At 37.9% G+C, this 20,963-nt stretch overlaps 1 long non-coding RNA gene across 13 annotated transcripts in view; it reads right to left on the reverse strand.

The window, feature by feature from the left end:
- The window catches only part of LOC149958602 (uncharacterized), a 194,975-nt gene that overhangs the window by 148,436 nt on the left and 25,576 nt on the right, over window positions 1-20,963 (reverse strand). For 4 of the 13 annotated variants that reach the window (XR_016478534.1, XR_016478536.1, XR_016478535.1 and 1 more), the window contains one exon: window positions 1,477-1,662. This is a non-coding gene — a long non-coding RNA (uncharacterized LOC149958602). Of the gene's footprint in view, window positions 1-1,476; window positions 1,663-15,926; window positions 16,061-20,963 lie in introns of those variants that run through there. The other 9 variants (XR_016478541.1, XR_016478539.1, XR_016478540.1 and 6 more) reach the window with 5 other exon arrangements.

Here is a 20,963-nt window from a genome sequence, read left to right on the forward strand (position 1 = left end):
GCGAGTACCTTTCATTTACGCCGTAGAGGCATTCTCAATTTACAGGCTAATTGAATTTAAATTTAAGTTTTTCATTTCCCATTTGTCACTACAACAGTCATTTTATGACATTTCATTTCGTTTGCTCAGGATACCGTAAATTGGAAATTTGTCATAAGCAATGAATCGATCCTGGTTAATTGCTTTGTGGCTCGTAGCTGTCGCTCTCAACTCATCCACCGCTGGAAGTCTTCAACCCGATGGATATGGACAATCAGCGAAATATTTTGGCAAAAGTAAGTAAATTATCATTTGTTTTGACTCAACATTTTTTTTTCAAATTCAAATATTAAACATTAATACTAACGTTTAAATCGCGTTAGCTAGATTGAAAGGTTTTCGCCAATTATCATTAGCTTAGATGGTTATATACACCGTGACTTTTATATTTTAGATATTTATCTTAATGTTCAGTTTGTGCAATACGTATTCCGAAATATTTGCTCTTTTGCACGAGAGGTAGAGCGTTTTAAAATAAATTTTAGCTTCGTGGGAAATTGCCACAGATGGCGCTTCGGTGACTCCGTGATGTGAGGTACATTACATACTCCCATTTCGAATAACTCCCGATTGATTGTGACTGAGTGGACAATAATAATCATCTAGGCTAATAGCCAAGGCCCCACCTTAGGCCTTTAGTCATTAAGCGACTTTTAAAGCCATTAATTCAGGTGGCCGGGTTACAATACGTAGGAGGGTGGTGGCAAACCCTGAATGCCACGCGAGCCAATAGTTCCCTACACTAACTATTACCGTTAACTTCAACAAGTTTTAATGGGAGTCGAAACCGAAGAGCTCGCGGGAAAACCCCTTAAACCAGTGGGCGGAGAACTTGCAAACTCAACGCGGAAGGAGTTGTTCCGAGTTTTCAACCAGTGCCACAAGCTGTTATCAAACCCGGATCCTTTTGCTGCGAGGTGAAAGTGCTAATCTTTTCTCCACCCCCTTTCTGATTGTTTCTGGGAGCGCCGCGGGTGTCCGAAATTGATATGATTTCTACCCAAATGTTAAACAGGCGTGCCAAATTAGCGAAAGACCTTAGACGTAATTTATTTTTTACGTCGTTCGATATTTGAGTCGAAACGTTTCGCTATTCTCTCGGTAGGAGCGCTGGTGAGCGAAGCAATTCCAAGTTTAGGGCTTTTCGCTACCGATTGGAGTTCAACAGCTTATTATATAAAACCGCGATTACCCGTAAATCAGTTTGAAGGGTAGTATTGAGGGGTTGGATTCTCGCGAGGAACAGGTATTGAGACGTGGTTTAGATAAAAATAATATACACATTTCTAGAATAGTTTTGGAATAATTTAGGAAATTAAGAAAACTACATTTAAAAGGAGAGAATACTCAACGACCATTAATCACGAACACTTTTAAAATTTGTTTAGAGTGCGAAGGCGTGACCGACTGCAAGGATGGGGATAATTCGGAACTTACCTGCTTCTGTAAAACAATGGAGAGTGAACGAGTAGAATGCCAGTGCCGATTCAGAAGCATCGACAGTGATGCCGCAATAGAGTTGAATCGAATCAACGATGTACTGATGGAGCTATCCGGGAATAAGTAATAGTGCAGTTGTGCATCCCCCAAAACGGGCCATTGAGTGCAAATTGTCCTTGTTCTCTATAAAGAAATGAAATTATTGTATATATTTCTTTAAACGAAATTAAAGTACACCAAATAAAATTCTCATTTTTTTAATTTTTTAGTAAAACGTTCTTTTTTCTTGAGTATTAAAGTTTCGATCCACGGTTCTATTTTAAATTGGTTAAAAAGATTTATTATAAAAAGAACTGCTACTTCATGGAATTTAAATATATTCATTTTAATTAAAACCTTGGTTATTTTTTTGTTTAAAAATAGAGTAGGGTCTTTTTTTAACATAAAACTGCGTATGGATGTTCACGAAATACTAGGGCGCAATTTTTTTGTTAGATGAGACTGAAACTTTTGTTTTATATTTAGTATTTAAATGAAATATTTTACAAAAAATAATTAAAAGGTAACCCATTTAAAATAACATAGTAGCATTAATAATTCAAATCAAAGGTAACAAAAATAAGTGAAAGTTAATGTTTTTATTTAAATATTTGATTATTATTATAGTATGGTTCATCTATCACGGTAAGAAAATTAAAATATATCTTTATTGACTGTTTGTAGTTTTAGCTTGATAATGGAGCGCCCTTGTTAGGTTGAACGGCGGGTTGTTCTCTGCCCACGAGGGCATGGTATACTGAGCGCGTTGACTGGTCGTCGTTTAAACAGAGACGCGTAATAGTGGTACCGGCGCGGGACTCAATCACGAAACCGTGAGAGGTCAAAATTCCAAAATTAAAAGTTCGAGAGATTCCGGTAGAGTTAAACACCCCTGGAAAGGACCGGATTATAGCCGCGGGTATTTCGCGAAGGGCCACTATTCGAGTACGAGATGGTCGCGAGTCTCCGAACACATCGCGATCGGGAATCCAGGACTTGCTGCGGCCCGAAAGTACGAAAGCGCCGTGCGGGGCGGCTGCGAGTGGATTACTACCGACCGACTTTACAAACGGAGAGTCGAAGAGTGGTAAGGTACGTATAGTCGCGAGCGTAACTTCGGAGGTCGAGTAGATGACTCCCGAGGAAAATCAGCTGGCCAGAAGAGAGGCGTAGAAACAGTCGGCGACTTGTAGCGTCGGAAGACGAAGGAGCGAGTCTTCGAGCGACGTGAAAGTAGGGTTGCACACACGAAGAATGGCAGAGGCGGTGAGCACTCGCGGCATCGTCGCGCCGAGTCCAGTTGAGAGAGACAGCGCTTCGACGACGCGAAAAGCCTTGATCTTTGATGGTACGTTGACGAGACCGACGCCACCGAAACGTTTGTCGAGGTATAAGGAGGAGGACGGCACCCAGTGAATACCATCCCACATAAAGTCGTTGAGAGCTTTCTGGGCGGACGTCACGAACTCGGTTGGAGGATGAAGCACTTAGAGTCGGTGCCACAAAACACTCGCGATGAGCGCTTTGGCGATTAAAGCTCTCCCTTGGAGAGAACATATTTGTCCAAAGAGTCTTTGAGCATGTCGAATTATTGATCTTCTCGGAGGAAGGAATTTGAGTCGTCAGCGAAAGGGCCTGTGACGATCGAGTGATGACTTGGCCCAAGGCGAGCCGTGATACGATGTCGGGAGAAAAGCATCCCTGATAATGGGCACCCCTGTCGAATGCCTCGATGGAAGGGAATGAGGTCGATGACAGTGTTGTTATACCGGACGCGGAAGGTCGAATTCGTATAGATTACCCGTAAAGAGGCTATCAAAGGTTTGGGAAAGCCGACGCGTTTAAGCAGGTTTAAGAGATACCCATGGCTTACGCGAGCGAAGGCCTTCTCAAAGTCGATGTTCACGACGGCATGGGGTTCGTTAAGGCGGTTCGCGAGAGAGACGAGGTCCCTGATGACGGACAGCGTGTCGTAAATAGAACGACCAGGAATCGCGTACGGTTGAGAGGCGTGGACGACCGAGCAAATTACCGGCTTCAAACGGCTGACGAGAACCTTGCCGTAGAGCTTATAATCGGCGTTGGAGACCGAAATTGGCCGCCAGTTGGAGAGAGAGTGTAAATCACCTTTCTTTGGGATAAGAGAAATGACAGACTCGGCGGAGGTTGAAGCGAAACGCTGGTTTATTTGGAGGTTGCGATAAACTTGAAACAAGAGCGGCCCGACGCCTTACCACGAGGTAGAGTCGAAAGGGCCTCGATGATATCGTTGGCGGTGATAGTCTGAGTGAGCCTATTGACGTCATCATGGGTCAAAGTGGGAAGTTGGGCGAATAAGTCCGCCTCCGAGGGCTCCGCGGAAGGAGAGGGGCAGAGATGGGAATAAAGGGATGAATAGAAATTGACGACACAGTCGCGTAGGGACACGGCGTCACGAACTAGGACGCCTGAGGTATCGTACAACGCGTGGACCACCGACGAAGCGCGGAACGTTTTGTCAAGCCCGTAAAACTGCTTGGATGAAGTATCAACTGCGCGCGAGAAATCGGTTCTAGAACGGACAAGACTTGCCGTCGCCTGACTGAGATGAAAAGTGTGAAGCTCTTCGCGACACTGGATTTACTCTGGGGAATCGGGAGAAAACGAGCTCAGGGCACTCTCGAGAGACTTGCGATGAACCGATTCGTTAACGCACGACTCGTGAGCGAAGCTGATCAGGAAAGACTTTATCGAGGGCTTAAACAATCTAAACCACCAATAGCTCCAGGTGACACGCTCAGGACGAGCGCGAATAAGAGATACGATTTTCACGCGTACCTTAGTGGCAAACGCGGTATTTAAAAGCAATTCCGGGGATAGGCGCCAAAAGGGAGCCATTCGCGAGATGGTCGCGTCCTCCGTGAAGGCGCAGAAGACTGCGTCGTGATCGGAGAAGAACGTCGGTAAATGGGAAACCGAGGTGAGAGAAGCAGTAGTAAAATAGTACAAACGATCAAAGCGTGCCGACATGAGACCATGGGTGGTTCTAGTGCACCAAGTGAAAGAGTGTCGATGAGGATAGAGACGTCGAAAGGCGTCGACGAGTTCGAAATCCCCGACCAAGCTGGCTATAGCTGTCGCTACGCCCGTGCGCCACTCGACGCAACCGGCACGGTCAATCGCGGGATCTAGCGTGTAGTTGAAGTCGCCGAACAAATAAACATTATCGGCGTCAACAACCGCCGCCAGCCACGACCGAACGTAATCCAGCGTTTGAAGAGCGAGGGAGTAGGCAGAATAAGGGACGTAGATCCCGAAGAGATGATCGAAAAAAGGAGCGTCCGGAGTATCGCGGGAAAAACGAATATACACGCAGTGACCCGGAAACGAGTCATTGAATACTACCGACTGCGCGAGAGCGGGAGAGAGCCCTAAAGACACTCCAGCAGAGGGCCAGGTGCTCCATAGGTACGAGTGCGAGGAAGAAAGAGACATATTAGTCTATTGTTAGCGGTATTCGGCAGGGATGCCCGCTGTCTAGCTAACTCTACGTACTTGCGGTTGAACCTTTGCTTCGTCTGCTAGATTCGCGTCTTTCCCGCCTACCCTCAACCTTCCTTCATCGTGCCCTCATTAACTCCACGTACGCCGACGACCTCACCGCTATGATTCGCGACGATTACGAGTTTCCCATTTTGCGTTCCTGTCTTGATTTAATTTACCGCGTCCCAGGCGCGCGCGTTAACACTATCAAGTCAACCGGGTTATGGTGCGGATCGTGGATCGGTCACACTGACGCTCCTCTAGGATTTGCTTTCCGGTCCGACGGTTGTCGGTTTCTCGGTGTCGACCTTGGTCACTCACCCGCCTACCTCGACTGCAATTGAACGACTCTCGAGTCCAAACTCACACGCGTGCTAGCCCGTTGGCGGCCAGTCAAGCATCATTGCTCCATTTTCGGACGCGTCCTCGTAGCCAATAATTTAGCGGCGTCTGTGTTATGGCACGTTCAGGGGCGTACCGAAGAGAGTACGTTTGGGGGGGGGGGGAGGTAAGTGAAATTTGCCAAGTAAAAAACAAAGTTTTTCAAGTCGTCTAAGTTTGGATTTTTACGGTAGATTTCAATTTAAATGTTTCATTCAAATTTTAATCGGTGGCGCCATCCGCTGTTAGCGGCGGGAACTATATACTAAACAATTGAATTAATAGTACTAATGTACTTGGAAAGTTATAGATGGCGCCACCCGTATAATGATAGAGTTGACGGCTGAGTGCGCCGACTGGAAATTTCAGAATTTGTTTCGCGAAACCACGACTACCGAACGCGCCTATGTCATTCTAGCGGTACTATTACCAATTCAATGGCGAAAACGGTAAATTTCGTGTAACTCGGGTGGTAATGGTGGTAAAGTTATGGTTTTTTATGGTGATACGTGTCACGGTTCTACTTAAAACCTGATATGAAACCACATAGAGCACGGCCAACTTCGATCACGCGTATCGCGCTTTAGCGGCCCCGTCAATCGCCTCGCATCGACCAAAACTCTATTATCACCAAAGGCGGGGAATACAAGCGAAATCACGGGAAAATGTTTTTTCTTCGGTTTTCCACTTTCCCATTTAGAAAAAACAAGGTATAGTAAGTTAAACTATCTCTTCGCAATATATTTATGTATAATTCATAATTAAAAAAATATTACCTTATAAATATTAAATGAAGAAAAAGAGACCCGTTTTTTACGCGAAGGCGCCATATTAGAATACATAATTTTGTAGGATGTAGAGGTGTTTAGAGCGTTTTGACGCGTAAATAATGTCTATCTTAAAATTTATAAATCTTTAATAATAACAAATCTTTATTAATAGTATATATATATAGCAAATCCACGAGTTTATAACCGTTCTTAGGTAGTATTTTCTGTAAATCTAATTAGTTTTAAGAGTGAGAATCTTAAAACTAATATGATTGAAGATAAAAGATGCTTAGCTACATCTTTGGAACTAAATAGGTAAAAGATAGATGGTCTTCAGACCGCATTTCAAGGAGGATGATTTCCGTTCAGGTGTGTACCTTTATTATGGAGAAATTTTCAGTCATATAAAATTACAAACCGGCTCTTACTAAATATACAATATTATTCTAGGTTTAAAAAGACGGAAGCTTAAAACTTGTTGAAAACCTAAAATTAAAATTTATTGCTCTTATAATATATTTTAACTTAATATTATTTAATAAATAATGTTAGAATAATATATTTACCCAGAAGTATAGTGAATCTTTTTTTCACTTTTAGTTTTATTTATTTATTTACATGTGTTTCAAGTATTAAACAATAATACTGGCAGCATATAGAGGATGTTCTTGGTTTCTGTTTAACTCTTTTATAATTTATAAACACCGTTAAAAATTAGAATCATTAAAAAATTATTATATTATTAGTTAAATATTAACCTACATTCGGTTTAATTCAATGTTTTTTAAAATGTATTTAAAAATAATTGTTTTTTGTGGATTTTTCCTATCTGACTAACGTTAAATTTTGGTCGTAGCGAAACCCTGGTGGGAAAATATATACACGGTAAATTCAGGCGATTGACCGGGCCGCTAAAGCGCGGTACGCGTGATCGAAGTTGGCCGTGCAAAGAGATATATTTCCATTGACGTTTTTTCTTAAATTTCTAGTTTTTTTCTACCTAATAAATAACAAAAACTTCAAATACAACTGAAATGTTCTACGTTTATTACATACTTTATGCAATGTGATTTTTTTAAATAACAATTATTATTATTATTATAATTATATAATTATAGAACATAAATATGGAAATATTGAAATATTTATTTTTGATTAATTAAGGAAAACCGCATTATTTGGACACAGTGTACGGGTAAAACATAGAATGTTAATATTTCTTAATTATCAGAATTTTCTTCACTCACGTACATAATGGTACATTTAAGGTTAGCCTTCGCGCATTTGAAGGTGGTGCTTAGTTGTGGTTACCATGGAAATTCGATATAAAAAAGATTAAATTTGAAGAAAGCGGGAAATTTGATAAAAAATAAAAATAAATAAATAAATATCTCGATGTGGTTCCATATCAGGTGTTAAGTAGTACTGTGGCACGTATAACCTTAAAAAAATTCATAACTTTTCCACCTTTACCACCCGAGCTACACGCGATTTACATTTTTTTAATCCTAAAGTTGCGGAGACGCGGTGCAACGTAGATATATATTTATTTTATTAACACTATTTAACGAAGATGTGCCCTTCCTCGGCAACAAGCGGGTTTTTTTGTTAATACAATTTTATCCAATAGGTTTTTTGAAAACTAAATTAGGTCGTCGAGAGTACAGTTAGAGGCACGTGTATACCAATTTTCAGAGCTGTATACCAATTCCGAACCATTTATCACCATGCGCTCTCACTAGTATAATTATTGGAGGAGAATGATCGAAATAATTTTTTTTGAGGAAAAGTAATAGTTGAAATTTGAAGATGGTGAGAAGGACTAGAAGATGGACGTCAGGTATCGAATAAGAGTGAATGCCCTACCTATGTAGGTAGAGAGTCAAACTATTTGGAGAGAGCTTCTAAAGGGGAACGACGAGCACACAGCAGCCCAAGTAACCCGGCACAGCTGGCACCGGAGATCCTGGTATCACCATAAAAGACCGGGAAACAGGACCACTGCGCCTCATACGGAGACCTGCCACCCCGCAGCAAACTACCCAATCCGCCGAGGCAGCCAGTTTGCACGGACCCTATCCGTTAGCCTGAGCCGAAACTCAGTTTACAGCCCAAACCTGACCGAAGTTGGAGGTGGAGATAGGACCATTTTATCAGAACTTACATCTCCCCCTGCGCCACCACCCTTATGGGTTTCAAGAGCCGGACCCTGACTCCCCGGTAAAGCTACCAGATATTCCACACTCCGACCCCTTAAGGGCCCAACAGTCGTTACAGAAAAAAGTCGATTAACTTTCTTAAAATTTCCCTAAGAGAATTAGACAGATTTGACAGATAAAGCCAAAATATACCTCTCCTCGGAAGAATTGTCCCTATAGTGGTATTAATTCCTCGAGATGACCAAATTTTCAGAGTTATTTACTAAAAACGTTATCCCGATTCAATCCCGCCCGGTATATAACTTAAATTATAATTAAAATAATTGAGAAGAAACAATCGGGTTTAATTTATTCACAATATTATAAATTAAGTAGTTACAACAGTGAGATGAACGTAATAAAACAATGCACAATTGAATTTAACCCTATTTACAGAACAAGTTTATCAGTTAAATATAATACGAAGCCAATTTTAATGAAAGAAATATCTACAGATGGTATTTGTATTTTTCTCGCTTTTGAAATAATGGCCGCATCTTTAACGCTCATTTTATTTCAACACTCGCCCTTGATGAAAATACCGTAGAATAGCTATATTCGAAATCTGGTAGTGGACAACTCGTAGATTTCCTGTTGACGTCGTGACATATACCGCATGAAAAAGACCAATTTCCAATATCATATAATGACTCGCACACCCGGGAAATCAATGACTGCATTAGGAATCGTAGATATCCAAATATCCACACCAATAGAAAATGTATTAACAAGAAGCGAAAACCTTACCATTAACAAAGCATAAGAAGCCACTTGACTAAACGACAGCTCGTATATCAATAAACGTCAAACCAACGCTACCCTCCTCGGAGGGGAGTTAGTTCGCTCCCCACGCGTCGTCTCAGAATACGATAACTACACTTTATCAAAACTGTTATAACGGCGATACATTTTTTAGAAGAAAATAAGAAAACGAGCCTAAAACTTAAAAATTTTATGTTTTATATATTTCACTAATATATTCAAAAATTTACGAGATTTTAATCCCGTTGCTGCTACATTGAAAATGTATTTGGTTCTATCACAACAAAAAATTGTTTATTGCTCTTATACCAGGTTTTCACAACGACTTAAATTTTATCAAACATTTACTTAAACAACTATTAATTATCACAGCGATATGGTAAATTATTTAGAAATTACACAATTCTAAAGCTTTTACCACTTTAGTAATTAAGGTGAACGAGAAAAGGGTTGGTCTGGATCAATGCAAATAAAACATCGTACATAAATTTTCGTTCACATTATCAACACTTTCGGTACAGTATAAAAGTACGAAAAACCACACAAATAGAATTATAAGTCCATAAAAATGAGATATATACGAAAATAAATGTTAAGCGAAAATTTTAACTATAAGTGGAAGCTCTTAACAAATTTACGTCGATTCACCACGACAACCCAACGAAGCATGTACAAGTCAATCCAAATACAAAAATTTTATTTATTATAAACTATCAATACTTTCGATAAAATTAAACAACAAAAATTACCAATAGAAAAACGGAAAACCCCTTACCGTTAGCAATACACGGCTTAGAACGTACATTAAATGACCCTAGACGAAATAGTTAGGGCTCTTTATAAATAAAAACAAACAAACCCAATTGATGAACTGCATTAAACATCTTAATCCGTCAAGAAAACGTTTAAAATAAATTACAAAGAGGCTTCATGAAATATTTAGAAGATTGCGAGAAAGATGTTACGAATCGGCATGGCGATTTTTCAAACAGCGAAAGGAACAAAATGCTTTTGAGCGCAGCAACAATTGAGGGTCTACGAATGACTGGTACAGCTATAATAAATATTTATTATTTTAGTGATAGTAAGATTCTTTTTTCTCAATTACAGCCGTTAAATTCCTTCTTAGAAAAGGTGCCAAATAAGTGTTGATGCAGCACTTATATCAAGATCCTCTTCAGCAATACTTTGGGAGGCAGCGATGCTCGGGTGGTTGGAACGGTAATCCTTTCGTTGCATTGTCTGAATCCAACATGGATAAACTTAAAGCCTTATCAGGACTAGTCATAGAAGCGGTTAATGGCAATACCAGAATTTCCGAAAAAATGATTACATAATTTTATTTCAATTCAACTTGAAACATCATCACAGTTTCGAAAAATAAAAAAATATAATTATACCATGGGGACGTGCCGTAGATATTTTGGTGATGAGGTACCCATAAGTTTAAGTAACTTTTAGACACCTGTACAGGTAAAACGGCTTGGTTTGTGATGAAACTTTTTTAAAGGGATTTTAGTTTATAGTTTAAATTAATTTCCTAGCCAGATTATTTCTATTAAATTTTAAAAGAAAGGTTATAAATAATTTTTCAAGAATTTTGCTGATTTCAATTTACATCAGGTGACGATAGCATCTATGCTCAGAAAAATTGACGTTGTTGCGCTAGCCTCTTTTGAAATGACTTTGGTCCATGAAAAATGAAATAAAATGGCGTCTATGTGATGGGTTAGCTCGAGTTTCTAAAAGCCTTGGTATTCTAGAAAATAAATGTGTCGAATAATATTATATGTCAGCGTGGTGAAGCTTGGTGTAGTGGTTATAGGCGTTAATATTCTATAGCTATTACGTCCTAACGAGGTGTGTTCGAGTGTAGTTCGGATGGGTTTCATTTCGATAACATGGTTGTTATAATTTAACCTTAATTTACTTACTTTATTACTTAAATTTAAATTCAATGTTAATATGTAAAAGATTTTGGATTTATTAAATAATTCCCCGGAGAATAACCTTGATTTACACCCCACTGGTGATTTCGGAAAATACTCGGATAGAAGGTTTTCTAAAAACGAACAATACCTTTTGCGCCTTCTTTATGATAGTGGAATCAAAGATTTGTCGAATAGCATAAATGTTATGTTACGTATGACTGCGAGTAAATCAGTAAGTCTATTCCTGTTAATTTTTCTGTGAATCAAATGGATGGTAATAACAAAGAACTAGAAGCTAGTAAGTTTGCTTACATGAGTGAAGTTAGAAGAAACCACTTATGGACTGTGAGAAAAATGATAAAATACGCGAAAAAGTAGATTAGTCCATAATTGAAAGGGATAATATAGCTAAATTATAAACAAATTTGAAGAAATTAAAAAGACTGACTAATAACTCGTACCAATTGGTCTTCGAGCAAACAAAAAACGCGAAACTTGGATTTCGTTTATTACTCGAAGATCTATTTGATCCGAGTTTCTCGTTTTTTGTTTGCTCGAAGACCTATTGGTACGAGTTATTAGTAAGTTTTTTAATTTCTTCAAATTTGTTTAGGATTTAGCTATATTATCCCTTTAAATTATGGACTAATCTACTTTATCGCGTATTTTATCATGTTTGCTTACATGCAAAGTATGCGAGGTACCAAGTAACCCAGGAATTGGTTATAAACGTTTTTGCGAATCTAAAAGTATATGTTTTCAGTATGGTTTGCTACGTTGAACCCAGCAGAGTACGACTGGTTGGAACTTCATTATCATTTGCGATCTTATTACCCGTTGAAAGAAAAATCTTTCGAAATTCCAGTTGGCGAATTACGCAATAACGATCTTGTTGCTGTAACATGAGTCGTTGGACTAGTGCCATATATTTGTCAAAACCATGTGACTGTGGGACCGGAGAATATAAGAACCCTTGTAAAAACATTATCTTGGTCGGAGTTGTGGCGTACTTCTTTGATATCAAGTGGCTGGAGACCAGTTTATTTCAAGGCGGTCAGTTCTCGATAACTCACTGTTCAAATACAGCCAAATATTCTTCCACTATATGCTTTTGTCAAAATCAAGACAGAAAGAGGTTTCTTACTGTGATATTAATGAGTTTACATTGAAAAGCAGCTGTCATTGGACTAGTGCCATATATTTGTCTAACCCATGCGACTGTGTGGACCGGAGAATATAAGAGCCCTTTTAAAAACATTCACTTTTTCAGAGTAGTGGCGTACTTCTTTGATATCAAGTGGCTGGAGACCAGTTTATTTCAAGTCGGTCAGTTCTCGATAACTCACTGTCCAAATACGGCCAAATATTCGTCTACGATATACTTTTGTCGAAATCAAGACAGAAAGTGGTTTCGTACTGCGACATATATTGAATGGATGTACAATGAAAAGCAGATGTCATTGGACTAGCGCCGTATATTCGTCTAATTCATTGTGGGATGATATCAATTGGCTGCAGAGATTGATTTATTTGAACTTAGTCAGTCGCTAATAATTCACTGTGCAAATACTGCCAAATATTCGTTTACTATACACCAGTTGGATATGCAAAAGAAAAAAGGGTGTATAGAATTGAGCGATTGCAGAAATTAGAATTCTTATGAGCTTACAAAATTGGTTCACTATTTAAGGTGAGAAAAACCTATCTATAAAAATTTGTGATAATTCCTTATTACAACTGTTTGTTTTGTCTTTTGACTGTCTGAATTTTTAATTCCCACCATCAGGGAAGCAAACTAAAGAAATTTATCAATTAAACCGCAACAAAAACTTGTTGAGGTTAACGGTAATAGTTAGTGTAGGGAGCTGTTGGCTCGAACGCGTGGTATGCATGGCTTGCCACCACCCTCCAACGCATTGTAACCCGGCCACCTGAATTAATGGCTGCAAAAGTCGCATGATGACTTAGGCCTAAGGTGGTGCCTTGGGTATTAGCCTAGCTGATGAAAAGCGTTGTCTTTTATTTTACAGACTCTCGCATTGGATTTTAACAGAGGCTTTTATTGGGACATATGTGCGATTTCAACAATCAAAATATATGTATTTTAGTGTTCGTTTAAAATGTTACACGCCTTCCTTTGGTTATATTAATAATTCCAAGGTGCCTTTCGTTTCATTTCTAAAATTGTTCTAATGAAAATTTAATTTTGAAATACGAGTAAAGTTTGCCTACTTAGTATGTAAAGGCCGTGATATATAGGCTGAAAAGCAAAACTCCCCTCTCAATCCAAGCCCATTCATTGGATGTTGTAAGCTTAAATCCATAATGGTAAATGAGAATCGGAACATTAGTGCAATCAATTTTATTAGTTTTTTAACAAGTTTTTAGCATTACATATTATTAGTGACATTATATTATTTAAAATTTCTTTCGACAATTCACAGCGAATAGTAAACATTTCAATAATATTTTCACAATCTACCGACATAATTATTTCATAAAAATGCAAATCTACACGCTTAGAATAATCCGTCATGATACAATCATGCTGGAGTTGAGATGGATGATCAATTTGACAGCCATTGCACGCTTTCTTAAGAGCTTCGTGTAATTGTTTAATTACAACGTTAGTCATCGCCTCCTTTATTTCATTGATTTTCTTTAAACACTTCTGAATAGACTTGTACTGGTCGAGGAAATTCAACCAAGAAGATTGAGCGAAAGCTACCCCCCTTTAGTCGGTAACAGTTTTCCATAGTTTACTCCATAACCATGGTACATTTGTCTAACATCTAAAACCTTTTGTTCGGCAAATCTATGAACCGAAAACCGTTTGGTTTCAGAACCTGTGAAAACCCACGAAGTTTCAGTTTCTTTATTGAAATAAGCTTCAATGGCATCTTTCTTTGTCCATAGCTCTTGCAGTTCCGCTTCTGTTAGTTTGATACCCTTTGTTAAATCTAATAGACCGCAGTGGATGGTTTCATCTGCATAAACGATTAACCCTTTGTCAGCAGACACAGGAAATGAACAATTCCTATAAAATAAATACATTAAGACAAAGTTAAGAATTATCACTGAGTATTCCTACTTACATTTTAAGGTTCCTCGGAGTCACTTCCAATACAATTCAGATGGTGAACTTTCTAAATATGGTCTTACTATTATACGGTTTTCCCTTTTTATACTCTGAAATTATTTATCTTCGATATCTTATTTATTAAAATGGAGTTTAAAGTTAATTTCATTCTACGTATACGCATTTTGAAGTGTATCGCGTTACGTATATAGGAATTTACCCGGTCCTCATACGGAATCACGTGTACAATTACAATACTTGAGAACGATACGTTTCTCATACTTAAACTTTAGATATTCGTTTGAAATACTCGTGAGAAAGGTTCAAGTGTCAAGCATATTTAAGTACAATGATATTAAAATGAAGTTTAAAAATATTTCCATTCTACGTCATTTTAACAACGAATATTCCATGACGTCAAAACACTCAAATCCATGTTTTAAATTCAAATTAACCGCGCCCCAATCCGCGCACGTTAACCGCGTCCCATATTCCATGACGTCAAAAAAAACTCTTAAATTCAAATTAACCGCGTCCCCCGGGTAATCCGCGCACGCCGCCTAGGTTATCAAATTTTACATCATTTCAACTTATTACGTACGATAAAACTTGATAAGATATACTTTCAAGTATCTTTCGAGATAAGCGGATATAAATAAACAAGTTGGGCCTGAACACAATATGTTGATATACGGGAAAACAAATCGTCGCGAGGAATACCATAAATATATTGATTTTTCGACGATTTTACCCCCATTTCACCCCTTAAATCCTGGATCCTCGATCCTCGATCCTGGGATCGGAGTGTCGACCTTACTTTCCTTCTACTGGTGTGACAAGAGTTTAAAGTTTTTTAAAATTTAGTATGGTAAGTTTCTAGTGGGTTCTTCTTTAGTTTTTTATAACAAGTGTCTTTTAATAGTTCTGTGACTTCATTTAGGTAGTTTGATTTATCAAGTAAAACTACTTGTCCTCCTTTATCTGATCTAGTGATAAAAATACCATCATTTTTTTCCAGATTGTGTAAGATTTTTTGTTCATTGGTGGAAAGGTTGCTATTAATTGCTTTATAATTAATTTGGTTAACCGCGTCAATAGTAGATTTTCTAATACCTGAAGCTGTATCACTAATTGCTCCTAGGCGATATCAAGAATTGTCAGATATGAAAGGTACTCGCGAGAAATTGAGACATGTCAGCCGTGGTTCAAAGGCTGGACGTGATTGGGAAGGGACATCATGCAATAGCTTCCCATTAAAGCCATGACCACGTTATGAAAATACTGTCTATATAAGTATAACTTATTATTCGTATGTCCGGGCTTGTGGACGCCGGCGTAGGGCATTCTGATGATAGACCTCCGGTGGTGTATTTTCAATCTTACCGGTACACCGGGCTATAAATCTGACACATGTTAGTAATTGAACAGCACTCTATCTTCAATAACAGACTTTGTTGGTGGGAATGTTTTGATATTTTTATTTTAGTGGGTTAATTGGTTCCTTTCAAGCAAACCAAATCCTTGGATTGAAATTTTTTGACCTACTTATTTTAATCGATACGTCATTTCGTAGCGGCAGTAGATTGTAGGTTCTTAAACCCCATTTAACTGAGCGTTATCTTATTAAACTAATCTTTATCCCGACTAATATTTGGTGCTGCACTGCTTTTGTAGTTCCTAGTGAAAGCTGGTAAATTCCTAAATAATTCTCCGAAATAAATTATTTATTGCCGTGAAAAGAAAATGTTTGAAATTGGTTACTTACGAAAAGTGTTATCGAATGGAAGAGAACTTGAAGAAGGTCCAAGCTTGGTTGCGTACTGATTGTCTGGAGGCTGTTGATCACATGACTCGAATTATTTTATATGGCACTGAGGAACTATAGTGACACATCACAAAACGTTCGGAAATTCAACACAATAATTTATTATCTCATTCTCATTTTTACTCATTTAGGGTTATTATATTTTGGGACCAATTGAGTTGTAAAACGTGGCTTATTTTCAAACAATTGATAATATGTGCGCTCGTTAATGTACGTACTGCACGTTAATGGCGAATTGTTCACGCTTTGAATGGATCGTTTCTCTTTTTTGAAAATTTATCGTTGTATTCAAACCAACCAATTACGAGTTAATTATTTTGAACGTTAATTTGGCATCAAGAGAAAAACTATAATCGTGTCATTTTCAGTATTTCCACCGATTTCATTTATTCGGAGTAAAAGGAACCCCTTGACCAACTGAAGACATTATTTGGTGGGTCTACGAAGTGTTTGGCCACTTGGAGCGCTGTTCAGAGGGTGAAACATCTGTAGCCGCCTCTTAGCTGTCTCGCCTTTAAATTATCAGTTTATTGAAGATGATTGGCACGAAGAGGATTTTGCCAAACCACTCGTTGCGGAAACGTGCCTATAGAGCCAATAACGGGGTGCAGATTAGGCGCACTGTGAAATGCGGTTTTTAATTAAATTCCTGTCCCCCATAGCTACTACCTCTAAATACTCAGGACACTTGATAGTCCTTTTAGGATCTATTCGCACGGACGCCACCAAATGCTTTTCCATTTCATTGGCTGCGTTGTGTTTTAGATAAGTTAGAATATTTTATGGTAAATTAATTTATTCACTATTCGGAAATTGTGAAATGAAATTATATGGTTTGAAATCTTCTCTAAACCTGTCCAATGAAAGCCTAAATAGCTAGTCTGTAACTCCGCTGGAAATTTTCCCGGACTTAAGTTTTCAAATCAAAGTCAACTGTTGGTTCGTGTGAATAGTTTCGCTCATTAGGAGACCATGAATTTTAAAACAAATGGTTGTGAACATTTGGGAAGAAAAATTTAAAAAGTGTTAAATGTGCAGAATTTCCCTTGCCACCAATTAAACGATCTTGATCTTCAGGTTTGTTTCGGCATTGGCATTTCGTGTTTTTTAAGTTACTGTTAAGTATATAGAAGCATTTCAAACCATCATCGATATTCCAACACTCTGCGCTTCCAACTCGCGAAAAATAAACGAAGTTGCTTTTTTAAATATTTTTGCATAACTGACTTACCACCATTTTTCAGCGAAATTGAAGTTAATAATTAAAACTTTGAAAACCAAATTCTAAATATACCTTTTGGAAATTGTTAACAACAGTGTTTATTTATTATGAACACAAATATATATATATAAAAAATAATATATATAATATTTAAATAAATAAATAATATAAATATATAATTATCATTTTATTATAAATATGTAACAAAGTATGTTTAATTACTGATGCCAAATCCTTTTTCCATTTTTAAATGCCCATCAGGAAATATTTCACTTTAGGCAATGGTGGCTGAAATGAGAGGGGGGGAAACTAAACTTAATTGAGAGGAAAATGTGAAATGCTACATTTCGCCGCCGAATTAATTTCCATTATTAAAGTATAATAATTACGTTTTGAGATCTAAACTACATAGATTTTTCTTTTGGTAGTGCTACGATTCCTAGGCTGTTGGATGCACCGTACTAGCGTTATAAAATTAAAAAGAATTAATAATTTCCAAAAGATCTGGCACCACTGCACCGCGCGCACCAAGATTTTCTGCAGCAGATAGCTGGGATAGGAGAGAGAGAAACGAAAACGGCTTTGGAGTTGCCTCGCCTCGTATTTTGTAATAAGTACAGAAACGTATCAAAATAAATTAAAACCACAACACCCACTTCTTGTACAATAAAAGTTTTTAATTTAAAAAATGACGACTTGTACATTGGACAAACAAAACGAAATTTTAAATTTAGAATTAACGAGCATAAGTTGGCCGTCCGTAATTTAAAAATTAATGAATCAGCCCTAGCAGAACACGTATTTAACACAGGCCACATACCCGACTTTGACAACATTACCTGTCTATTCCGGCAATATAGAGTTAGACCTGATGATGTTCCCGAAGGGGCAACGAAACTAGTCGTCGTTTTTTAAATTAAAAACTTTTATTGTACAAGAAGTGGGTGTTGTGGTTTTAATTTATCTTATGTACAAGTGTCTCTATCAATTGTAATCAGAAACGTAACAGCTGCATTCAGCAATAACTATTCTATTACATTTTAAAAATTCCTTTGATACAAAGATAAAATAATTTGTGATAATAGACTTAAATGCGCGGGGAAAAACCGGATTTGGGGGGATGAAATTTATGCGGTAGAGGGCTGGCTCGTTGGTTGTCTGTACGATAATGGCGCCGCCCAGCTAAAGTTTCTAAAAAGAGTGTATAGATAATAATACAAGTATAATGGTAGTAAATTAGTACAGTATTGTTATTACTAGCGTAAATGTTTTAGTTTAATAGTATCATATGGGACATATTTACTCATAAGTGTGCCTCTGTTTAACATATCTGTATTAAAAATTTAAATGAGACCTTGTTTCACAGCCACCAAAGACTATATAAAGCTACGCGTAACTTTATATAGTCTTTAAGAGCCACCAAAGAAAATACAGCACTAACGTCGCGTAAAACTGGTTTTAACTTCCTTCCCCCCCTACGCAAGAACTAGTTTTGATGACGATAAAACCGTCATCGACTGGGAAGTGACTTCAATAACGTCATATCCTTGCAACCAGGTATCATTATGAAAAAATTCTTTCAGGCACACTTATGATTAAATAAGTTACATCTGATAGTATGTAACCAAAGTTACCTCTTCTTTGTTTTGGAAACAAGTGGTTCCTATTTTAATAAAATACATTCTATTAAACATGTATTTTTTAAATGTGTTTAAGAATTTAAGTTCTAGCGGTCTATTAAAAGGCTGGCGCTATTTCTGGGGGGGGGGACAGTTAGGCCCCGCCGCCGCCGATTTTTTTCAACGCCGCCGATTATTTTCTGAAAATCGGCGCGCCACGCCGCCGCCGAACTAATTATCGTTCCCGCCGCCGCCGCCGTTGAAAATTGATTCGGCGCTATGCTCTAATTACAATCACCGTGTCTGTCTACGTGTGTGCTGCGAGCGCGTTACCGGGGCAAAAACCAAAACGCTTGACCAGAGCAAAGTCGAGCAGCCGTGTTTGCAATTTAAAGGTAGGCAATACTACCGCGTGACGGTGAGCGTTAACGGATAAATTTGCGGTTGGGTTTGTTTGTTTTCTTCGTTACGCTTAAATGTCCAATAACACTGACTGTGAGTTGTAACCGTCGCGACGACGGTTACAGCTCACAGTCAGTGTTATTGGACATTTTGTTATTGTAATAACTATGTATATAGTGGGAATGTTTCGTTTTTGTTACGGCGGTTGTGAGATTTGAGTTTGTTGTGTTTGCATTTTGTATGTATGGGCGTTTTCTCTTTAACTTCTTCTTATAGACTTTTGGGACGGACCGAGTGCTGAGGGTTACGATAAACGTCTCAACGTCCAAATGGCAGGGTTTCCACAAATTGTTTACGGCATTCGTCAACGGGCGAGATTTGAACCCGAGACTTCCTGTCAAACAGGCGGACGTTCTACCAAAGAACCATCAACACTTATTTCGCTTCATCGAAAATTAGACCTTCAGCTTTATCGGAAGCGTTTATTACAAATTAAAAGAGTATTAAATTTCGGTTTTTATTATAATAGAACGAATATTCGTGTTCCATTTAAATTATTGGATCGAAGATATTCTAATGTAGTGTCTTCTCTGTTGATAAAAACGAATGCGTTGCCCAGGTTTCGAACCGGGCCGTTCCCCGTGGCAAGAGAATGCTTTACCACACAACCACTGACACGTACAGCATGAGTTTAATTTTAAAAAACAGCTTAGGCGAAAGTCCGTTCTCCTTTACGCTATTATGAACTTATTATTGTCAAATATTTCTATTATGTTGTTAACATTTATGAATTTTATTACAATTAAAAAATCATTTAACTTTTATCGTCTTTTTGTAATAAAAAAAAACGTTTAGAGGATATTTAAGGAAACTTTTACGGAAAAATTTTATGGAAAATTAAAGGCAATTTATTTTATTTTTAATTATAAATATTCTGCGGGTTGGGACTCTGGAATCGAACCGTGAGCCAGTGCTTCTTGTGTTTTTTGTTTAATCATATTGTCGTATTTAATATAAATTATTAAAAAATATGAATCAATATAAACTCAAGTTTTCGTTAATGTATTTTATTAACTATCACGTACTTCACTGGGTTGAGCAAAATTAGGGTTTTACGATACTTTCGTTTGAGTGTTTTTTTATTTAATTTATTTTATTTTTAATTTCACTTTGTTCGATTTGGTTCTTTCTTGTTTTTTAAGTCGTATATATTTATCTATTGTGTGTTTAGCCAGAGAGAATTTAGATAGGGGGCGGCAAGTGGGGGTTGAATTGTAGCTCTTAAAACCACGTGATCGAAATAACAGGCCTGGTCGGTTTCCATTATGATGCTTTTGTAACCTCCCTAACGAGGCGGAGTTAAACGATAGACGTTAGAAGCGATAAATTTGAAATTCGGCTCTCTGGCCTAAGCAAACTTGAACAGCCATGTGTTGGCTCCGTAAACTTGGCCCCTCCAAACCCCATAATCAAAATTTACTTAATCCATCATTTTGCTCTCATTTTGCTCTATTACGCTCCGTGTCGTAACCATTTTGCTCCGTCTCCATTAATTACTTATTAACATTTTAATTGGGGGGGCTAAGTTTACAATAGGCCCCCTCACTTATGATAAAACAACGATTATATAGATAATTAAATTGGCTTTGTTTTGCTCCATTATGCTCCACAAAAATCAAATTTTGCTCCACATTGCTAATCGAGATAACTAATTTCTAATTGGGGGGGCTAAGT

The sequence above is a fragment of the Leiobunum rupestre genome, chromosome 2, assembly GCF_980474605.1.
Source record: "Leiobunum rupestre chromosome 2, qqLeiRupe1.1.hap1, whole genome shotgun sequence".
NCBI lineage: Eukaryota > Metazoa > Arthropoda > Arachnida > Opiliones > Sclerosomatidae > Leiobunum > Leiobunum rupestre.